This window comes from Pollicipes pollicipes, unplaced genomic scaffold (assembly GCF_011947565.3).
Source record: "Pollicipes pollicipes isolate AB1234 unplaced genomic scaffold, Ppol_2.1 Scaffold_4881;HRSCAF=5763_pilon_pilon_pilon, whole genome shotgun sequence".
In the NCBI taxonomy this organism is placed as follows: Eukaryota; Metazoa; Arthropoda; class Thecostraca; order Pollicipedomorpha; family Pollicipedidae; genus Pollicipes; species Pollicipes pollicipes.
In genome coordinates, this window is record NW_023596576.1 from 54,753,006 (window position 1) to 54,775,229 (window position 22,224).

General features: G+C 56.6%; 1 pseudogene; it reads right to left on the bottom strand.

The window, feature by feature from the left end:
• Nucleotides 1–2,520: 2,520 nt before the first annotated feature.
• LOC119099973 (myophilin-like) lies at nt 2,521–22,224 on the bottom strand (annotated as a pseudogene).

Below are 22,224 nucleotides of genomic sequence, written 5' to 3' on the forward strand. Positions count from 1 at the left end.
TTGCTACCCACGGGCCAGATCCCCGTCAGGCAGCTCTCTCGTGAGCTTGCTACCCACGGGCCAGATTCCCGTCAGGCAGCTCTCTCGTGAGCTTGCTACCCACGGGCCAGATCCCGTCAGGCAGCTCTCTCGTGAGCTTGCTCCGCACGGGCCAGATCGCCGTTAGGCAGCTCTCTCGTGAGCTTGCTCCACACGGGCCAGATCCCCGTCAGGCAGCTCTCTCGTGAGCTTGCTCACACGGGCCAGATCTCCGTCAGGCAGCTCTCTCGTGAGATTGCTCCACACGGGCCAGATCCCCGTTAGGCAGCTCTCTTGTGAGCTTGCTCCACACGGGCCAGATCCTCGTCAGAAGGATTATGAGCTTGTGGCGCAACAGGTTCCTCGCTGTTATCTGCCGCAGGGGCTGGGGCTCAAGCATCGACAGTTTTTGTGGGGGGGGGGGGGGCGCTCAAACATCTGGTTTAAAGTCTGCACAGATGGTTCTGCCTGTGTACGGTATCTCGCCCAGTGAGCTCACCCGCTTGATATGGGGCTTTAATCTTGTCGGTGAATAAAGCATCATGGCCTACATTCGGCCACCTTGGCAGGGCGCGTTTCTGCGAAACGAGGCTCCCTGGGACGGATGTGAGTTAAGACCATTCAAAAGGTCCTCTGTCTCGGTTGGGGCTAGAATAAACGAGCCGATTCGACCGGTTTTCGTGGTATCCTGGCTTTCAGCCAGTTGGGCAAAACCCTGCATCAACTGGTGCTAGGTGAGTGGATTGAATCAGCCTGATCATTGGAAACCGGCGTTTTGCCAGCTCATCGGAAATGTCATGAACAATGAACTGTGTCGCACAAAATGGTAAGAAGCTGAAGAAGTATGAAGCTGCACATGTAAAGCTGTCTTTCCCATTTCACTTCCTATCTCGCAAGCGGTCGGAAACCGATAACATCGGCCACCCCTTCCCATGTTGAAAAAAATATGAGCGCTATGCTATGTTATGGTCATTGCGTTTCATGGCACACATTATTCGAAAAGCCATGTTGTGTCATGCTTATTGCGTTTCATGGTACAGCTTGATCGAAAAGTGTTGCTGCCCGTAATGTACCCTTGGTTCATTTGCCCCAATGTGATGAGCTAAATGGTTTACATATGAGGTGCAATGAAATCATCACGTGGTTTGTCTTCAAGTTTGTGTTCGTATTTACCCGTTGACAGTCCGAACATAAAGTCCGGTTGTGATCCTGTTTCACTCAGTCCCATTCCTGACTGAACTAAAAACCCCGTTCCACCTTGACCCAACCAGGTTGGACTGATTGTTTGGTCACCTTTCCAATCAGGGACTTCATCCCAGCCCTGGGAGCTCGAGCTCGCTGGAACTGATGGCCTCGCCCGGTCCCATACAATGATGACACTGAGCCGGACTGCTACACAGCTTTTTCTGAAGTGTACAACCCGATGTGTAACTGCTTGGCGTGTGACAACGTCGTCACCAGGACAGACGGCGTCCCCCAAGTGCCGCCACAAAAATCCGGGTCGCTGATTGGTAGTCTTTGCATAAAGCCGCTGTCATGGAGCTGCAGGCCGCGCGCAGACGTGATTAATCTGCCCAAAACGAATGGGTACGCCACAGTACTCACTTATCAGTATGCAGCGGCAGCGGGCTAACTTCATGCCGTGGTTCAACGACAGCAAAAGGACCCATCACGAGGGTACCCGCTGACTGAGTACACATCAGATTCGCATATGTTCAACTGACCGAGTCAGTACTTCCAGTTAAGCGTGGGCGTAGCCACGCCTCTGAGATGAGAGGCATACTAGGGCTTTGGGATCGAACTAGGACCTGGGGAGGACAGCCTGACTTGCAAAGGACGTTTCGCAATGAGAGAACGTGGGAGAACCAGCTTGTGTTATGGGCAAAGTTATGAGAGCAACGTAACGCCGCGAATATTGGACAGGATATGCCACCCTTCCTCCCATCCAGTGGTTCCATCGGTGTTTCCAAAGATGTTTCTAGTGCCGTGATCTCTTGCGCGACTGAACTACATACGTGGTCCTTGCATTGTTCCATGCGATGTGCTTTAGAGGCGCGCGTTACGATACCCGTGAATGGGGTTTGGTGCGGCTCGTGTCTGATGATCGCAGTAGTCTAGAATGCCCAACTTCTCATCTTGTCTCCCTCTTTAAAATAACACATTTGGTGATGTTATCTTCTATCACCCGCGTAATGCTCCTATTCTTCCGTTGACAATCCCCCCACCCATGCAACCACCTCCGGTGACCTGAACCAAGCCGACACCACTGCTACAGTTGAAACGTTTATTGTAAAAAAACGTTATGGTTAACACCACAAAGGGAAGGCACAATAAGAACAGGACTGTCTCAGGAAGAAGTGGTCCCTGGTCGTGACCGCATCATCACGTTCGACATTGCACCGTAGAGCGACGGGAGACGCGTCGGACACTGTGACGCCGAACACACGCGCTCTACAAGGACAAAAATTGCGACCCGATTCGATAACAAGCCCTTAAATGCGATTTCTCAACCATCGGACGTCCACGTGATGCCTCCTCTCGTGCTACCTCACGCGGAATTAAATACACCTCGGCGTCGGGGCGCTTCAGGGAATGATAAATACACAGCAGCGAGTTGAAGGCCGGCGCGCGTCGCCTACATGTGCCTGGTGTTGCCGAAGCTGATGCCAGACTGGGTGGGCGCCCTTGTTGCTGCCCATCTGCAGACCGATGGTGTTTTTGCCGGCGTTGAGTTGTTCGTCGGTGAATTGACGCTCGTTCTTCTCCGCCTCTTTGGGTCCGAGACCGGGCTTGCCGAAGTTCGGCGCCTGCGAAGGGAACGTCGTCATTCGGTCAGGCGGACGGGCAGCTTCAGTCCGATTGTGAAATGAACGAACGCACCAGTCTTACTATTTTCCCTTGGTCATGCTGCAGTTTTGCGTGCAACACCATAAGGACCAAAATGGCGTTGCGTATGCTCCGATATCCACCCAGTCCTACCCTGGTTAGTTACCACCGCTTGGTTGTGGGAAAGTTAATTGGAACGTTCTTCACAACTTAAAAAAACATACTTTGGTAGGAACACACGAGCACGTCTTTCAGCTATCGTGACCATCAACGTTCTTAACGCGAATCTTTCTGCGCCGAGAATATTAATAATAAAAAAGTGACAAACCTACAATCTATCGGACTTCGAACTGCGCCGGGCTGGCGAAGCGTGAGAAACGGCCCACGCCGTCGCACCGAGCGCGCCCGATGCCGGTCGGGTCACTGACCTTGCGTCCGAGCGACTCCAGGCAGATGACCACCATGTGGAGGTTCTGCTGCTCCCACAGGTCAACCGTCTGGAACAGCTCCTCCGATGTGACGCCCATTGCCCGGCAGGCCGCCAGGAAGTTGTTGATGTTCTCCATGCACTTGAAGGCCATCTTGCTCTGCTGGATCTTTTTGACGCTGCCAGGCTTCATCTCGTTGACCAAACTGTGAAGGCGGAGCATCAAGTCAGGACGGGGCGGCCGACTCAGATGGCGTCCTCTATGGTTGTTCACGCTGCAGCTCAGGTGCACGACAAATTACACACCGCCCATACTTCGATCAAATATTGGCATCCGTTTGGTGGTAGTGAAGGGAATCCCACAGGAGCACGTCAGCCACCGAAATGACCGCAACGGGTGATGAATGTCGAGTTTGAGGGGCTGACAGGCTGACAAACCGCGCGACACGTAAGTACAATGCAGGACGTTATCCCAATGTTACTCCTGCCACGGGGTATTGCATCATGGGCTGCTTCCGGAGTCGATTGCACGACTCGGCTCGAACGTGAGGCCTTTGCAAGTTGGCATCTAAGAAGCCGGTTATCATAACTCCACAAAAATGTTGCCGGGGAAAGCATCCCTTTCCGGTCACGACTGAGCACATTTACAAGAGCTTGGTGATTGTCGCTTATTTACGAACCTATAAAAGCCTTTGTGCGGTTAGCATGGTACGCTGTGATATGCCAAAGACTCTGCCCGAAATCACTTGGTCACAAATATCATTGATGCTGGCGAATTGTTCACATAAAATGAGGCATTCCGCGTTAAGTGCATCACGCGTGATCATAACTTCATCGCATGACATCGTGCCTTAGAGCGGTCCGTGTGGTGTTGTACGATGGCCTTCTCGGTGATACAGAGGCCCTCGGACGCAGGAGCACACCGCCCTAGCGCCAGGTCCGATCTAGCGCTGACTAAGCCAGCACCGTCACTGTGGCTGATGGGCTGATCCGCGCGCGTCAGTCGGACCTCGAACGGTCAGCGACGCCGAGTCCCGGAGCCACAGTCCGACTCGGGGCGATGGCCTTCACGCTGTGAGCACCCGAGTCGACTGAGCGGTTATCATCGGCCGCGATGGCCGCAGCCCGGCCAACTCCGCCGCGCCGGCCCGCGGCGAGAGGTCTCGGCCTGCGGGCGCCGCTGATTCGTCACCGGCGCCGACGGGCCGGCGCGCGGCGCGGTGACAGGGCGCGGCCCGCCCTCTGTTTATGCAGTCACCGACCGCAGCCCGCCAGCTACGTCGACTGCGAGGCGCCGGCCCGCGCGCGGCTGCGCCGGGCGGCGCCGTGTCGGCGGAGCCAGCGCCCTCTCGTGGCGCGCCCACTCGACCGGGGGGAGTCGCCAGGACAGCTGCCCGTGCCGGCCCCTCTATCGGCCCCGTGCGCTACGGTTTATTTGACCGCCACGCGACCCTCCTGCTGTTTTCGCACTTGATAAGAGGACATAGTGTCGGCCCGATAAACCTTGGAGAGCTTGGCATATTCGGCAGGCCAACAGACGGGATCAATCGACGCTTCATCGAATACGCTGGCGAATCCAAAGAGAAGGGAAGCCCAGCCCCAAGCAGGAAGATGATAAACAGTGTATGCATTTGCAATTTTTCTTATTTACCTCATGGGAGGTCCAGCCTTTTTCATACAGAAAATCATAGGTATTCAGCAAGCATTAGTTTCTTATGGGAGGTCGAGTTCTCTTCAAAGAAAAATCACAGGCATTCAGGAAACATTCGTGATGCGTTCCCCAGCGTCAGTGGTCCGGAGTGCTCCCTGAAGGAACTCACTTGCAGAGCAGGGTGCCATCCTTGAGTGTCTCCCAGAAGTTGGTGTTGTCACCGCTGGTGTTGATGTTCTCGCCGGTGATGTCCGCGATCCACGCGAGCACTTGGCTGGCCAGCTCCGGGCTGTACTTGCTCATGATCTGTTGACGGACGCGGTGTCAGAACTCGCAGAGAACGCCCCAACCCCATCAGTGATTCGTGCATATTGGCAAAGGTGAGGGAAGGGCCACAGATTCAGCGTCTGTGGAGCTTTGATAGTTTCAACAACCATGGCGTGCTTCTGCGGGCGTAAGGGGATGCTGCGTGCCGTGTTTGCGGTGTTAAATGCCGCCCACGTTCTGAACTGATTCGCGTATATGTCTGGGCGTGTCGGGTGAAAGTCGAGGGAGCGGAACAGTGACAGATGCCGTGCCGCTGGTGGCGGCTCAGCAGATTGTTTGTGTGACGGTGAGTCGTAAACTGCAGCTGCATACCAAGCCTGGCGACGGCTGATGCACTAGCAGCATGGCTTCTCGGAGGCCTCTTTGGCCGGTCTCGGAATGTTTCGCGAGCGACGCCATCGTACCGCACGCTCACTGCCTACGCCTCGCCCTCCCGCCCGGAGGATGCAGACATGACTCCGCCTCCTGCACCCGCCGCTGCCCCACCCTTCTCCGTGACCCCGCCGGCTCGGCGCCGGTGACCTCTGTACGACCTCTGGCTGCTGAGGGCCCCGGGCGCCGGCGGCGGCTATTGTGGCCGCGAGACGTCCGGCCGGCGTGTGACGTCATCGCCCTGCGGCCGCACGAACGCTGCCTCAGCTCCTCCACGGCGCCCGTGGAGCAGGCTGGCGCGAGAGGGGCGGCCGGCGTCGCTCAACGCCGGGCTACCGTAGATATCGGCAGCAGGCGGGATCGATTTACGAGTCCAGCCTACCCGGTATTGATAACGGTATCGCGCGTTAGGGACTGGGCCTGGTTTCCGGATCGCAGGATGGTAAGAGCAGCCGGCCTGATACGCGGATCACGCGCGTCCCGTGCCGCTGTCTGGGCCAGACCGGGGCGCGGCCGGTCCCAGTCTGCCAGCGCAGCGCCCGGCGAACTGTTCTGCTGCTCTGTCTGGGCCGACCGCCGCCCCACAGCGTTCTCACTGTCTGCGCCGACCGTTGTGACAGTCGTCTCGGTCTCCGGACTGTCCGGCTGTCTGGCGGCGGTGTCTGGCTGTCTGGCGGCCAGACGCCGCGCCGTCTCGGAATCGCCGACCCTCCGCGGCCCTGCTGGCGTCACCGCATCACGGCCTCTGCCTACATGGTAAAAGTCCTTATTTGGAGACGACTGAGAAAGGCGGCCAGACGTTCTGTTCTCTAAAAACGGACTCGAAGTCTTTGTCTTTGGAAACAACTATCTAGGGTGACCCAGAATGGATCCCGCACGGCACCTTGAGAGCGAACATAGTTTATTTGGTGACCAAGTTCCAAATTTGGGGTCTTTAGCGCTTAAAACACGCACAAATCTGGCAAATTTCACTGCCTTGGGAGAGGCCATTGCCCCGTTGACCTCCCTCTGGGCCCGCTCCTGAGGACCGCTTTCGTTGTGCATGTTATCCAATGCGGGGAAAGCTGGCCAGGACGTTACGGTTTTTTATCAGACCGCTGCCAGCATACCAATGTGTTCGCGGCTTGGGCTGGAAGCGTAAGCACGATATGTAATGAAGGGCACCGCAGCATAGACCGCTCAAATGACCCGCTATTATCCAGGCAGGTGCAAAGGGTAATGGCGTTTATTCTTACGACTTTGCACATGCACGAGGGGAATAAAAAAAAACGAACTGAGCGGAGTTTCTCTAAAATCAGCGCGGTAATGATTACGCATTGATTCAAATTCTAGGGGTACAGGCTGTGCTCTTCCTGAAGAAGGACGGGAAAAGATATCTTGGCGTGCTGCACAAGCTGGTACCACAGGGCTCGGTATCCTGTCGACAAAACAATTCACAGTCCAATAGCAGTGGTCCACAATGTCAGGTTAAATGGGGACTAAATCAGTTAAGAATAAGCCATCGCTCCCGGCCTCGAGGAATCCACCGGTGCAAACAAAATGTAACACTTCCGTAGGTGTAGAACCGTTGATCTTCACCGGCGGATATCAGTAACAGATAGTACTATATTGTTTCTTCTGTCCCACGAACCTTCCAATAAATACATCAAAGATCTCTCACACGCTACCGCGTAAGTGGAACGTCTGGCTTTATGCCGGTTTTCGCGCTGATTGCTCCGATCATGGTCTTCAATTACCAAAGTCATGTATCTTAGTTCGATTGGTCAAGTAGGCGGATATTGTATTCCGCCAAATGTTCATTAGGTGGTTAACCAGTTCATCCATTTTTCATCGCTCCCCGACGTAGAAAACCTGAGGACAATGCACAATGGATCTAACCACTCATTTCGAGTCCATCATAGCATGTCCCGGGCGACTTAAACAGCCATCCATCGCGGTCGGAGATGGATTGTCAAGAATTAGGCAGCGGCGGACCGTCAATGGAGCAGAATTTTATCAGGCATCCGACTACGCAAGTGTCTCATCCAAAGCAGAGATAAAGCGGTACCCTGCTTTAATGTTATTGTGCATTTTCACATTGCGGCCGTTGGCAATCGCGTCAAGTCCCCGACGATTCAACGGCCTCCAACTTGCGCCTGACCAATCCACCCTCGATCAGGTCGAGGGCTAAATTAACACGGCCTCACTATTTCATCATCACATCTGCAACAGCTGCCATGTTGGCGAAAGGATAGCCGAGAAAGCACTCCGCTGGCACCGGACGGCGCCGGCACCGTCGTCTTCTGGTCCGGCCGGTGGCGCTGCGCGCGCCGCTCCGGCGCGGGCCGTTCGCGCGTCGCCGGGTGAAAGCGCGCCACGATCGTGGCGGGCCATCCTAATAAGCGCGAGAGGGCGCGATTATCTGCTCGCAGGCCGGCCAGCCGCGGTCCGGGCGAGACACGCGACCTTCTGGGTCGGCGGCTGACCCGCCGCCCGGGAAAGCGCGTCTCGTTTGTCGGTCGTGTTGCGCCACCTGCCGCGCCGCGAGAGGCGGGCGGAGGAGGGCGGCTCTTCGGCGGGCGCCGTCCGACGCGCGCCGCCCGCCGTCCACGACCGCGCCGCGCGCCACGGGGCGGAGCCGCGGGCTGCGGTCCTCGGAGTCCGCCTCGTTCCATGTCGGGCAGCGCACCAGGCGGCGGCCGTGGCAACAGCTGATGTCACGGCCGGCAACGCGGCGGCCGTGTCGAGGACAGTCCGATCCTGCACGTGCACTGTGTCCGAGCGGCGGGGTAGGAGTGGTCGAGTGACTCAGCCGGTTAGTGATGTAACTTGCCCCGGTTGCAAGTGCTGAGACAGCTTACGCAGAGATCGGAAGATCATTTATGTTAAGACGAACGTGTCCGAGCGCTTTTCGTAGTACATGCACACATCACGCACGCACATGCTTACGTAATCAAAATTGCCCCAAAAAGCCCATTTTCACTGCAACAGACACTCCCTGTTTATCGAGTGATAAAATATCATCGCCGTGAGCTAAAAAATACTGAAACAGTGCAAAAAGAAGTAAAGGGAAATTTTCGCATGAACGGTATTGAGACATGTCCTAGCAACAAAGTGTTGGATATAACGTTTCGCAGTTGTCGGAATGTTCCCGAATATGATTGTCTCCATGCAAGCCACCTGGCCCAAACCGGTCACGGCATCCTTGATGCCTTCCAGGCCCGATGGGCCCGATAAGTCGATATTTCAGGGAGTTGCACTACGGCTTGCCATATATAGCCACGTCAGCCGCCTTTGGCTCGCTCAAAATACGACATTTGCAATCGCACAGGCCGGCAGCACCGGTACAGCATTTCGCGGCGTGCACAATGAATGAGTCACGGCTCACGACACGATGACCCAGTTGGAATCTGACATCTCTGGTTCGGTATGAACTACCTTAAAAGCTGTGACGCCCACAACATGGGCTGAAGATTGAAAACTACAGCATCAAAGCATTTGCATTTGTAGTGTTGCTTATGATCATCGGAAGGACAGTTAAAAATGGTCGACTAGCATAGGCGCAAGAACTACGTTGATATTGGGTGGACCTATTCCTGCTGAGACTACGCAAGCCATGTCCAGCATCCAATACGTCATCGGGTTTTGGCCTGTTTTGTGTAATTTTAGAGAAGTTGGTTGTATGTCTAGGCGCTTTTAGGTTCCTAAAGTATTCTTATGCTCAACAACAACCGCCGAAGGGGCCTAAAGGCACCACGAACTTCCTCCCGAGAATTGCATGCCCCAGGCCTAACGGGTGTCGCAACACAGCCTACTGCAATTTAAAAGCGCGCGCTGGAGTGTCTTCAGCGGACATGGGCTCGAAATTGTCTACAGCGCGGCAGGTAGTCATCATCTATAGATACAATGCTTCTGTTCATTTTTCCACGGTTTTTCCATGGTGTTCGTGAACAGGAAAGGAAATATTTATCATCATGACGTTCAACGCGCTGAGACATGATGCAAACCTGACCGCACCAGGATCGAACGCCATGACTGCAGCTGTACACAGAATACTCGTCTCCCAGCGATGCGCCTAATTCTCGGTCACTGAGGTCCTCGTCGGAGAACATCCAAGCACCCATGGTCAACACGCGACGGTCCCAGCCGCTATCCAGACCAATCCGCTTCCGGCCGGCCTCTTCGGCAGGAGAGCTGCGCGCGCTGCTTCCTGCGGGTGATGTCAGTCCCACTGCCGGCACCGGAAGGGCCGAACCTGAGCCTGTTCGACCGTCGGCGCGTGGGCCAGCGCAGACTAGGGCCAGATCTGCGGCGCGGTCCATCTGACTGTTCAGCCGTGAGGCTGCTGCAGCCAGCCCGGCCATCCAAGCTCAAATTCGGCGCTGCGTGCTGTCCGGACGTCTCCGAGTGATGTGCGCGTACACCGCACCGCCTGTCACCGCATGCTCTAGTGCGGGGATTCTCAGACACTGCACGCGCCAATCGCACCAGCTTCGTCGCCGCATGCTCTCTTGTCCGGGCGTTACCTAACGTTGCAAGCGTGCGGCGAGCTGGTGTTTACGTGTACATGCGGGACACGTTTGCCTGCTCCCCTCGCGTCCTCGCTCCAATTCCCGGCCTGTTTGCGCGCGCCACGTCACTGGGCCACCCTCGTCCGATGCCCGATCAGGCCTTGCTGCAGCGCTGGTGACTCAGCTGTGATGTCAGAGGGTGACGGCTTTTCGCGATTTGTCCCGTCTCACTGGCATACACTCGTCTGAGCGGGACCCGCCGTCTCAGCAGGACCCACCCGTCTCAGCGGCACACATCCGTATCAGCGGCACCCATCGTCTCTGCAGGACCCACCGTCTCTGCAGAACACGTCCGTCTCCTCGGGACCTGCGCGACGCCGCCGGCTCCGCACCCACCGTGGCGAGCCGTCGCCGCCCGCTCGCCGGGAGGCCGGGCCAAACGGCCGTACGGGACCGGACCGGGCCGCTCCCCGTCACGCTGACGGCTGAGGGCCGCCGGCCGGCGATCCGGCGGCGCGTCCAGCCGGCACCCCGCTCCCAGCTTCGATGGCCGTCAGGAGCGCCGGAACGTGTCGGCGCAAACGGCAGCTCCCGGCCGGGGAAGCGAGCTGAGGGCGCGTGTCGGCGCGGACTCCCACCCGGTGAGCATTGGAACGGATGCAGAAGGGAGTCAGCTTTGTGAGAATGCGATGACGGGCGTAGTGGCGGATTCTGGGAACGCATGTGACGCTCCTCCCCCCCCCCCCCCCCTCCCCGCCCCCTCCGTCCTCACACAGCGAAGGCGCCCGTCATCACTCCGGAGCCTTCCACCCTCCCGCCTCCGCGCCCTTGAGTGTATCAGTCGGCAGACATCGCCGACGCCGCGGCGCGGTGTGCTGTTGCTGGGAGCGGCGGTTACGTCATCGATCACATCATCGCGATCTGACGTCACGCGAACCCGGATGTCGGCTCAGCACGGTGGAATGTGTGGCTGCGCTGCTGCCCACCGCGATCATTCGCGCTGTCTGGCGGCCATCAGCCATGTTGCGGGTAGCCACCGTAAGCAGCCTAAAAACGGGAGAGTACGGCTTCATGGAAATCGCCGCATTGATCTGGCTTTTGCAACGGACGGTTGTGACGGACGTTTCCAACCACGACATGAATGCATTGTGCGGCTGATGAGGTTGGAATTTAGCCTTCTGTCAGCGAATGGACAGTGACCGAATGTGCGGGATTTATGCTTCGGTGCAATGACATAAAAATCGAAATTGATCGAAAGTCGACATTCCTCCGTAGACAAGGCATTATATGTGAAAGAATGGAATGCGAGCTGTTCGTTATGCAACGCCTGTATTAGGCACGGTTTTATCTTCTGAACCAGAAACATCACTCCGTCTCTAGCTCCACTGGAACCCATATCTGGCGTGTGATCGGCCAAGTCCACTGAGGAAAAAGTTGAAACAAAAGCTTGGAACAGTTGCCAACCATACTTTGAAGATTGTTTCCACCTCTCAATGCATCAATGGCGCGTGTCTTCCGTCAGCCATTCGTCCAGGTCAGAAGGCTCCAGGCCGACTGCAGCCTCCAAGACATTTACAGGAGAGATCAAAATTGCTTGAGAAAATGAGCGGAACAGCTGGCAAGGAAAAGCAAATAGCTGGCGATGATGCCGTGGTGACGCCCTCTTGACAGGAGTGCTTGGTGGCGGACAATTAGTACCCAGGCCTACAGGGAATTTCCGGGATATTATCCGTCATTCCTAACCACTTTGAATAGAAAAATAGTGACTGACGAGATAAGAGAGTCACTTGACGAGATAAGAGAGTCACTTGACGAGATAAGAGAGTCACTTGATGGCGATGCTACTGTCTTCAATGGGTTTGTTTGAACGCTGTTCGAAAGACTAAGTTTAAGGATCTTCTAACGTCTATCGCTGCGCCCATGTCATGCGTTCCTGTATGTACGTCAACAGCCAGCATCGACATTCTTTTTGTGGAGGCACAGCTGGCACTCAAAACGAACAGGTGACACTCCAAAACGAGCAAGCAGCAGACCAGAATGAGCAGGCGGTACCCAGATCTCTGTGGGCTCACAGGCAACACGACGGACTCTCGTCTATGGACGTGCAGACACCACCCCGCTGCCCCGTTTGCGGACGCGCCGGCGGCCGCCCGCACCCTTGTTTGTGGTCGAGCGCGTGCTGACCTCGTGCGCGGCCGGCGGCGGCGGCGGCGGCGCGTTTTTCTGTGCGCGGCCCCAGCGCGCCACCTTGTCCCAGTTAGCGTCCGGCGGCGCTCGGCCGCGCCGCTCAGCCGGCCGTGTCCGGCGCGACCAACGGGACCGGACGGACGCGGCGGAGGGCCCGCCGCGGGGTCACACCCGCCCGTCCTGGCCCGCCACAGGGTCACACCCGCCCGTCCGGGTCACGCCACAGGGTCACACCCACCCGTCCTGGCCCGCCACAGGGTCACACCCGCCCGTCCTGGACCGCCGCGGGGTCGCACCCGCCCGTCCGGGCCCGCCGCAGGGTCACATCCGCCCGTCCGGGTCACACCCGCCCGTCCGGGCCCGCCGCGGGGTCACACCCGCCCGTCCGGGCCTGCCGCGGGGTCACACCCGCCCGTCCTGGACCGCCGCGGGGTCACACCCGCCCGTCCTGGACCGCCGCGGGTCACACCCGCCCGTCCTGGACCGCCGCGGGTCACACCCGCCCGTCCGGGCCTGCCGCGGGGTCACACCAGCCCGTTCAGGCCCGACACGGGGTCACACCCACCTGTTCGGGGCCACCGGAGCGCTCTAAAGTGCCCCGGTCACGGCAACCATCTCCGAGCGATCTCAGTCGGATCTCATGCTGCTGAGAAGCGCGATCAAAAGTTTTTGCGCTGGACGGTTCCCGGAGAGGCTATAATTACCACCGGAGAGACTATAATATCACTCGCAACAGCGGCCCCTGCGGTAGATCACGCAAGGCTGGTGAGGCGACAACCCTCTCTCGCTCTTTTACGACCAGGGGTGTTCTGAGTCAACCCATGGCATCCAGCTCTCTGTTCTGCCAATCTGCCAGAGCATAAGGCGTGCAACATCCCATCCTCTCGGCGGCTAAATGGCTGCTGTAGTAAGCTGACTGCGCCACAAACTGCAGCACGTGCGCGGGTCAAAGCTGTGGGCACATCTCGCTTGTCGTCAGCGACGAGCGAGCTCTGGTGCTGCCTGTGGCTCGACATTCGACCGATGCACGAGCCTTCGTCGGCGGCGCGGCCCGCCAGCGCGCTGCAGCACAGGTGCTGTGACAGCCTGCCGCGCTTTTGACACACGTGTTGGGGTGCGGAGGGGGACGACCTTGACCCGGCGCCTGGTGGCCGATCTTAGCGGGGCCGCTCAACGGACGCCGGACTGCCGGCACAGACTGAGCTGGTAGCGGGAAGAGGCACAGTGTTATGGGGATACATATAGCAGCTAAGACAGTAGTAATAGCCTTAGTCCTCGGAGAAAAACCAGAAGAATGGAGATATAGTTGGGCTTTTCTCCTAGTTTTTCTTGAGTAATAAGGCTATTACTACTCTCTTATCCATGTGAACAATGTTCCTCGCTAATGCGCTGAACAGCATACGTAAAGCTAATGGCTCTTTATTTACCTAACTGAATGTTGATGTGATGCCAGAAGCAAACAAATAGGATAGTCCGCCTTTACTTAACTGCGATTGTTTGCATGTACTGGTACTTTATAAGGCTTCTATTTTCTCAACACGCAGGATATGCAGCACCATACTGGATATGGATACCATACCACACCATACAGGATATGCGTACTCGAGTCAACGCAGGCGGAGGGTATCAAGTAATACAAGTAAGGTATATGATATTAAAATTCAATCAAACTATTCAGAAAGGACAGCCTTTCTGCAACTTCTGTGGAGACAAAAAGCAAAGGTACAGCCTCGTTTGGACCATAACCCTTGGATCCTGCATTGCTCCGAGGCGATAGGGGACAAACGCCTCCCCCCTCCCCCTCCCTCCCTCGATGAGCGTGCGTTCGCGAAGCAGGCTGACTGAGAGCCAAGACAGGGCCGCACCAGGCCCGGGCGGGAGGGGAGCTTGCGTCTGACCCAGCCGTGACCCAGCCTTATCTTGGGGAAGTCGAAAGACTGCATTGCATCCAAGAGGTAAACGCTTTATTTGTGGGACGATTTCAGCAGGATGTTTTTCAGATATTGCGTCGCTTTTGACGCAGTCAACTTTCTAAGTTGCATGTGATTGAGTCAGAGCTTTCACGTTTATCGCACGAGATCTGACGTGGTACTTGACACCGACTGCAGCGTGCCTGGACGCATGCAGCCTGATCCCGTTAAGACCGGTTCCGGGCAACCGAGCAGGGCCACAGGTACACCTGGTACTCTTGTCGTGGCTTCGACCAATTCGCCCAAGTCCTGCTGCACAGGCTATTGGTTTCCCACGTTCCCAGCTCCATCGTGTCCATGACGAAAGGCCGTGTCCGGTCATTACAGCGATTAGCCCAAGCTAAAAGTCATTAGCTTGAGTACCTTAGGAATTGCAGCAAGCGCTCCTGATTCATGTCGTATGTGTCGTTTGACTTGGTGTTTTCCATCACGCTATATTAATTGTGCGCTGTGTCCGTCCTGCCACGCCCCCTGTATCAGGTAGTGGTGTTTTCATTGTGACTGTGTAGAAGAGAAAAGCGTACGGCACAAGGAAAATCGAAAAAAAGAAAATATTCACGTCGCTCGGCATCGACAAGTTGATAATTCTTTTTCGAAATCAAATCTATCCACTGGAATAAAACAAAAAGATTGGAGAACTGTTTGTGTATCAAGTCCTTTCGAGATGATTGCTGTGAGCCCCTGCCTCCGATTCCGTCTACAGGGGTGTGCGGCCGATCCCTTCACCCAGCCTGACGCACCCACCGTCAGACCGGATCCCGGCCTCCCACACGTGCCCCTAACCGCCGAGCCTCTCTCGGGCCACTATAAAAACTGACAGGTGGGGCGGCACGAACTCAGCACGGCGCAGCCCGGCGTGGATTAACCGCCAACATTCAAAATGCCGTATCTTTCCGCCGGCGCGGCCGCGGGCTGGGCCGTGCGGGCCGTTGGGAGCGGCCAACGGTTGGTGGGCCCCTGGGGTTGGTCGACGGCCGGCCTCACCCCTGCCCGGTGCTCTATGAGTCACGACGGTGCGACCTCGCTACGCACTCGCCCAGCAACAGCTCCCGACGGGTACATCGTCATCGAAGCTCTTTGTGGCAAGCGCTACCGCTGCAGCGCCGTGCCGTGCGAGCAGCGTCCCCAGATGGCGCCACATCGCAGCCTCCTCAGAGGACAGCTCACTACCTCAGAATCCCTGCACCAGACCGCGGCCGCTCTGAGTCCAGGCGCTGCCGCACAACCAAGTACCTACACCAGCACCGGACTGAAGATGAGCCACCGCCTCCACGCACAGAAAACCGACTCCGCACCGCAGCCAACGTCGTCCTCCGAGGACGACAGGCTTCCGTTGGATGCTGGACATCGTCCGCCCTGAGGGTCGTGCATGCCTGCTGCTGCGGGCATGCACTGCCCGGCCGGCCGGGCCATGGCCGCGCCAGCCGGGTTCGAGCGGCGCGGCTGAGAACGGGTTGCCATCTGCCGGTCGGGGCGCGCCGGCCCGACCAGGCCCGGTCCGGCTGCGGAGGTCACGGCCGGCCGGGGCGGCGCCACCGCACCCTGACCGCCGACCGCCGCGCGGCAGACCGAGGCGGCAGAGGCGGGCAGAGGACCGGCTCGTAGCACACCGGGAGAGGGAGAGAGAGATAGATAGACAGGCAGACAGGCAGGCAGACAGACAGACAGACAGACAGACAGACAGACAGACAGACAGACAGACAGACAGACAGACAGACAGACAGACAGACAGACAGACGGAGACAGAGACAGAGACAGAGACAGAGACAGAGACAGAGACAGAGAGAGAGAGAAGAGAGAGAGAGAGAGAGAGAGAGAGAGTCGGCAGACGGGGACTGGAGACGCGAAGACCTACGCCAGCCAGTACCAGACTGAAGAAGAATCGGATGAGACGGGAGATTCAGAGACCTACGTCAGAGATCGTTGGACAGGGAAGATGGCCAGGGATGATGCAAAAGACATGAAAACTCACTTCCGGCGGAGTCAGACCGAGGACAACATCATCACTTGACGGACATGAGACGGCTTTCAGACAGCATTAACCGTGCAGCACAGCCCGGGAAGGCACCCACCCTCGATGATGAGATGGGTCCTACTCCAACCGACGCCTGCTCTGACTCTGTGGGGCGCTGGGCCATGGCCAAGGGGAGCCAAACTTGGTACGATCGCCCGTTCGCTCAAAAATATCACGCTGCTCTTCGTCATGACCCAGCCGATGTCACAAACGCCATTGTACTGGCACATTCCGGCGAGACCCTGCGGCGTTCGGATGACGGCCGGAGGAGGTATTAGCACACATCGCCCATCCGTGACCAACGCAATGGTATGATGGAATGTCCACCGACGCCTCAGAGGCCAGAGTTGCGTGACGACGCCGTCTCGAGGGACGTGGTTACATACAAGGCCGCTGAAGACCGACACTACTTTCCAGATCAGCGTTATCTCAGACGCCACCACCACCGCGGGGTCCCCGCCATCTTGACGCGCCCTCCTCGTCCTCATCGTCTCGCATTCGTATCACCGACGGCAATGCCTTCTGTACGACCACCTGCGTCTAGACACCACGCATTCTCTCCGTCAAGACTCCGTGGGAGCGGTCCATTCATCGCCACCGACCCCGCCGGCCGGCCGGGCCCTGCCCGGAGCTCTGGGCCGCCCGGGCAGCGTACATGGCCTCGACGCCCGGCTGCCTTATATGGTGATGCGGGCCGCGCGCCGCTGCTGGGCCAGCCTGCGCCGGCGGCCGCTGGGGGCGCTGGCTGCGCCCGACGCGAGGCCGGCCGCGCCCGCAGGCGGCAGACGAGGCGGCCAGCGCGCAGGCGCTGTGCATGCGATCACGGGCAGCGGCGCGCCTGATGCCGCCCGCCTGGCTGCCGCCGACTGCCGCCTCGGGTGAAGAGGTGTACCGGGGGGGAGGGGGGGGGGGGGGGAGGAGCCGGCTCCTGCGGAGACCCCAGCAAATAGGCTGGATAGGGTGGGTTACACACGAGGAATCACTGTAAGGACTTCGCGGATAGAATGTGGTGGGGCGGGTGTTAGACAGCGACGTGTTCTGATTCTGATCGGAATGTGGCGAGTAAATCTGAATCAAACCGACGGCAGAAAATAAGTGACGGATCTGCGTCCCGCAGAATAGGGCCCATCGCCTACGGCAGTCGCCCATCGGCCCATAAGGCCCATCGCCCATGGCATACAAATACAAATCAACAGGCCAGTGGTCGTTGTTAGGTCTATACCAATAAAGACCCCTCAAAGCCATTACACCAAAAGGAAGAAACGAGGTCGAGCCCAATGAGGTCAGATGCAAATATGCCCGTTGACTGGAATGCCACAGAGGTCGCAGAGGTCAGCGGAGGCACCCGTCGGCCAAAAGGTCAACTGGGCCGTTGAAAATGCCCGTCGGTCAGAAAGCGTTGCGTCAGCAGCAATTGTCTGGAGATCGTCACCCATGAACATGCCTTTCATCACAAGACAACAGCATGTTGGAGAGTTACTGATGAGATGACGCCTGCAAAACCAGCCGGGACCCCAGCGGAGAGAGAGTACACAGTCCGCACCAGCTAGGAACCCAGCGGAGAGGGGGGACACAGTCCGCACCAGCTGGGAACCCAGCGGAGAGAGAGTACACAGCCCGCACCAGCCGGGGGCCCAGCGGAGAGGCAGGCTACAGTGCCACCGGACAGAGCTCAGAGAGCCCATCGGAGAGGCAGAGCACAGTCCCAAGCTGGAAAGGACAACGTCCTCCGAGGACTCCGTAATATCCCCACGTGCTGCAGCATCTGGGGCAGCATGATCTGCAGCAGCAATGGCTACCTAACGTAGAGCATCAAAGCGTGACCAAGCGGGGCTAGCGGCACGACCGAAGGGAGTTAAAGGTACATCTCAGAACTCCTGGCAGCATGTCCAGGAGCATCCCCACCCCGGCCCTGGAGCGTCCGCCGCATAAACCCAGAGCATCCGCGACACCTTCAACCAACGTCGGCGGTGCGGTCCGGCACCATCGCCAGACGCATGACGACCCACGGCGTCATCTGCTCCCCAGCCCGGCGTCGTCTGCCCCGCCGCCAGACTCGAACGCTGGACGCCGGCTGTCGTCGACATGGCACTGGTCGGTCATCTGCCGGGCGGCTCGGACGGCGGCGGCCGCGTGCGGTCGCCGGGCGGCGCGTGCCACCGGCCGCGGGCGGTCGCCTGTCGCGGTGCGGCCGGCCCCGTGAGCCGGTGACAAATGACTGGGTAAAGCCGGGCCGGAGAGCTGCCCGCGCGCGGTCCGATCGGGGCCGGCCAGCTGTCGCGAGCGAGCCGGCCGGCCTGATGGCCGTCTGCGGCCGCCGGTCAGACTCTGACTCTGACTTCGACTCGGACTCTGACTCTGGCATGACTCTAACTCTGACTCCAACCGCCATGACTTGCGTACCGCCGGCTCAGTTTCAGGCTTCGACGCGGGTTCAAACTCTGATTCACGGTGCACGTGGACCGCTACCGCGGGCAAGGCGACTTCCGAGAGACCGATTGAATGACCGGTGCGACCCGCGAACGAACAGATAGCACACATTTATCAAGCCGGCACTGACAGAGGTCAATGTGCACACATGTGACAAGATATACGGCGGCAAGAGCATGTGACGGATCCTCGCTAAATATGGCTGTTTGGGTGGAAGCGTAGCATTCTCGACATCCATAAGCGCCAGCCAATCAGACAAGATGACTGAGCTCTCGACCATGCATTAACTCAGAGCTCGTTGGCGGTGAAATGCGAAATTTTACAGATATTTCCGACGCCAACACCGATTTTTATCACATCACTGATGCGGGTATTAATGCTTCAACTTGTTCAAAATTAGGTGGCATGATTATCCAGAATTGGCCTGTGTGATCTAGTTAATAGAAATCACATTTTAACAGTCACGTCTCAGTGACAAGAACAGCAAATAATTGCTCCTTCAAAATTTGTTCATAACCCTTCACATGCAGCAACGCGGAAAAAGCTTGTGAGGTTCGGTAGTCAATCCAACGGATGGCTACAGGAACTGCACGGAAAATGCGAACGTAGCATCGCATAGTGGTGAAAACACTGCTAACTTGCATACATTACTCACGAACTCCTGACAACTGCAGCACACATCGGTGAAGCTTGTGGGATGGGGGCGGGTGCAGGGTGTGCAAGCAAAGGAGTGGCGTGTCGCGTCGTCTGAGTGAATATGACGCTGGTCTCTACACATGGTGAGCTTTGATCACGGAGACATCGCGTGTTTCGCATCTTCGCTAGGTTCCAATGTCGAATAACGACAACAGAGACCAACCGAAGAAAAGAGGCATTCATACCAACGAAGTGAAACACTTCCCTCCTTTCGCTATAGGGTTCGTCCAGGCTCCATATCATCTTGCTGGCACACGCTTCTATAATCGCGCAAAAATTCAGTGTTTTCACTTATCTAAAAGAGTGACGAATAATCGCATAATGAGTTGGGTAAATTCATTAACTAGCGACTTGCTATACCAGCTGGCGACCAGATGCCAGCTTCCGATAAATCATTGCCCGGTTGTGAGACGACGACCCGGTTGTATTCCGGAAGAAGGTTTTTTGATTTGGCCAGGTATTTTGAGCATGGCACTTTATTCGAACACGACAGTGGCGGCGTGGTTGCCTTCATCCTGGACTAGATGCAGTATTCACCACACTTCACATGACTAAGAATGCGATTTAAAAAAATAGGTTCTGGTTTACTGGCATGGCTGAATTGTTACTGGAATGAAAATTATAGCAATCACCTTAAAGGCGTTTCACAATGAACGTGGGCTTTATTCTAAAGTTTAGATTTGTTACATGTTGCATTTACAAATATACAGGTATATATAAGACAATTTTGGTGAACCCATCTTTACCTTTGTCCAGCTCCCCAGTGCATGCGCATTGGAGAGCCTGGACATGCAGATTGATGTCCGCGTATGCAAGTCAATGCCTCCTATTAAGGTACACTGGGATGTGAAGGTCTGCTGCAACTATTGTCAATAATGTAACCACTGTCTGTTGTTCGGCAAGACCAGTCATGTACCATTACCGCGACTAGCGAAGTATTCCCGCGATTCTCCTTCTACGTGGGCTTGATTGTGTGTGCGTGCGTGTCTGCTTGGGCTGAAGTGGTGGTCTTTCCTCACTCGGACGACTTTTTCAGCACCGGAAAATGCAGTTGTCACAGCGGTCTCCTGCTAGATGACGTCACGCTGCTGCCTCCTCAGCCCGGTAACGGGTATAAACTGTGATCAGATCGTGTCAAGGGTCCTTCTCATAGGCCGATAACACGACAATGACATCATCGAATGCTATGGAACCAAGGCTATGTCTTCTTATCAACAGCGTTATCCACAAAAAAACTTCGCTCAAACTCAGATGCATCTTTCTAGTCTGGTTCCAAGCACGACTATGACAAAAGGGTCGTGATTGAAGTAAAAAAACAACGGGCGAAACGCTCCTGCCTTAACACGTTATGCCTTACTTCCCCCAAAACTATTGCATAATAATTACGGCAGAACTATATCAACAACACGCCATACAGCCACGAGCTGGGCACGGTCGTGGCCACGCCATGAACGATGTGCATTTGTTTTGTTGGACACCGCAGCGGCGAATGACGTTACTGCCCGTATAAGAGCAACAATTTACCGGAATATAGCCTAACCTAACCTAACCTAACCTAACCTAACCTAACCTAACCTAACCTAACCTAACCTAACCTAACCTAACCTAACCTAACCTAACCTAACCTAACCTAACCTAACCTAAGGGGGTGTCGGTAGTGTAGTGGTTAAGGCGTCTGCGTTAATCACTGCGCGTCTGGGAAACCAGAGGTACGGGGTTCGATTCCCCGCGGTGCCCGCCCTTCCTGCCAGGGTGAGAAGTAGGCGACACCATATAGCCTCAGCAGCTGGGTGCGTCGTAAAGCCCCAATGACATGACATGCCCCAACCCCAACCCCAGCCCCAACCCCAAACCCAACCTTTACTCTAACCCCAACCTTACCGCTCCTCCTACTCCTGTTCCCACTCTTTCTCATGCACTACTCCTACTCCTATCCCTTCTTGTTCTTCTACCCCTTTCTCTTACAGAGACAGAAGGCCTCGCTCCATCATCAGCCATCGCCATCTTTTGACGCATCGGTGTACTGTGAACGCTCTCGCCGATATGAGATCGTAAATACTTTATTTGCAATGGTAAGATTATAAAATATCGCTGCTTTCCGATACTGGTTGGTATATTGTGGCCTGAAGGAGCTGCGTGAAGTCGTCTTACAACGATTGCTGTATTATGATAGGCGGCACGAACCTCGATTTAAGCTACGGAAAGAAGTGTGATCGAGGTTGTGACTAACTCTGAATCGTGTTAATACCCTAGACTACGATCGCTACCGGCACCATACAGGGACCAGATTACAACCACGTCCACGATGCGATCTTGCAACTGACCGACATAGTGACTCCGGTCTGTACTGCGCATTCAAAAGTTCACTCAGCCAAATAGTGACAACGACTGACGTAAGCACTACGCGAATCCCTGTTATCGGCGGCAGTTGGCGCCACAGGTGTGAAACAGCAAGGGGGGATGGGAGGGGATCTCACGGAGAACGGATATGCGAAACCGATCGAATATATACACATCCTCAGGACTTTAGGTTCCAATCATACACTGCCTGGTCGCACACTGATACAATCATGTCGATACGCGGCGGCATAGAACTTCTGGTGAACAGTGTCCAAACTGGATTGCACAAGGCTGTCCCCCGACTGCTCCCCCGTTGGCGCGTCACGTGACCGAGAGACGGCGCGACGGCCGCCGGCACTCACCTTCTTCTGAGCCTCGGCGGCGAAGCCGGACTTGGTGGCGCGGTTCGGGACGTTGCTCATGATGGTGGTGGGTCGGGCTAGCGATAGGCGGCACGTACAGGCGGGCGGTCCGGC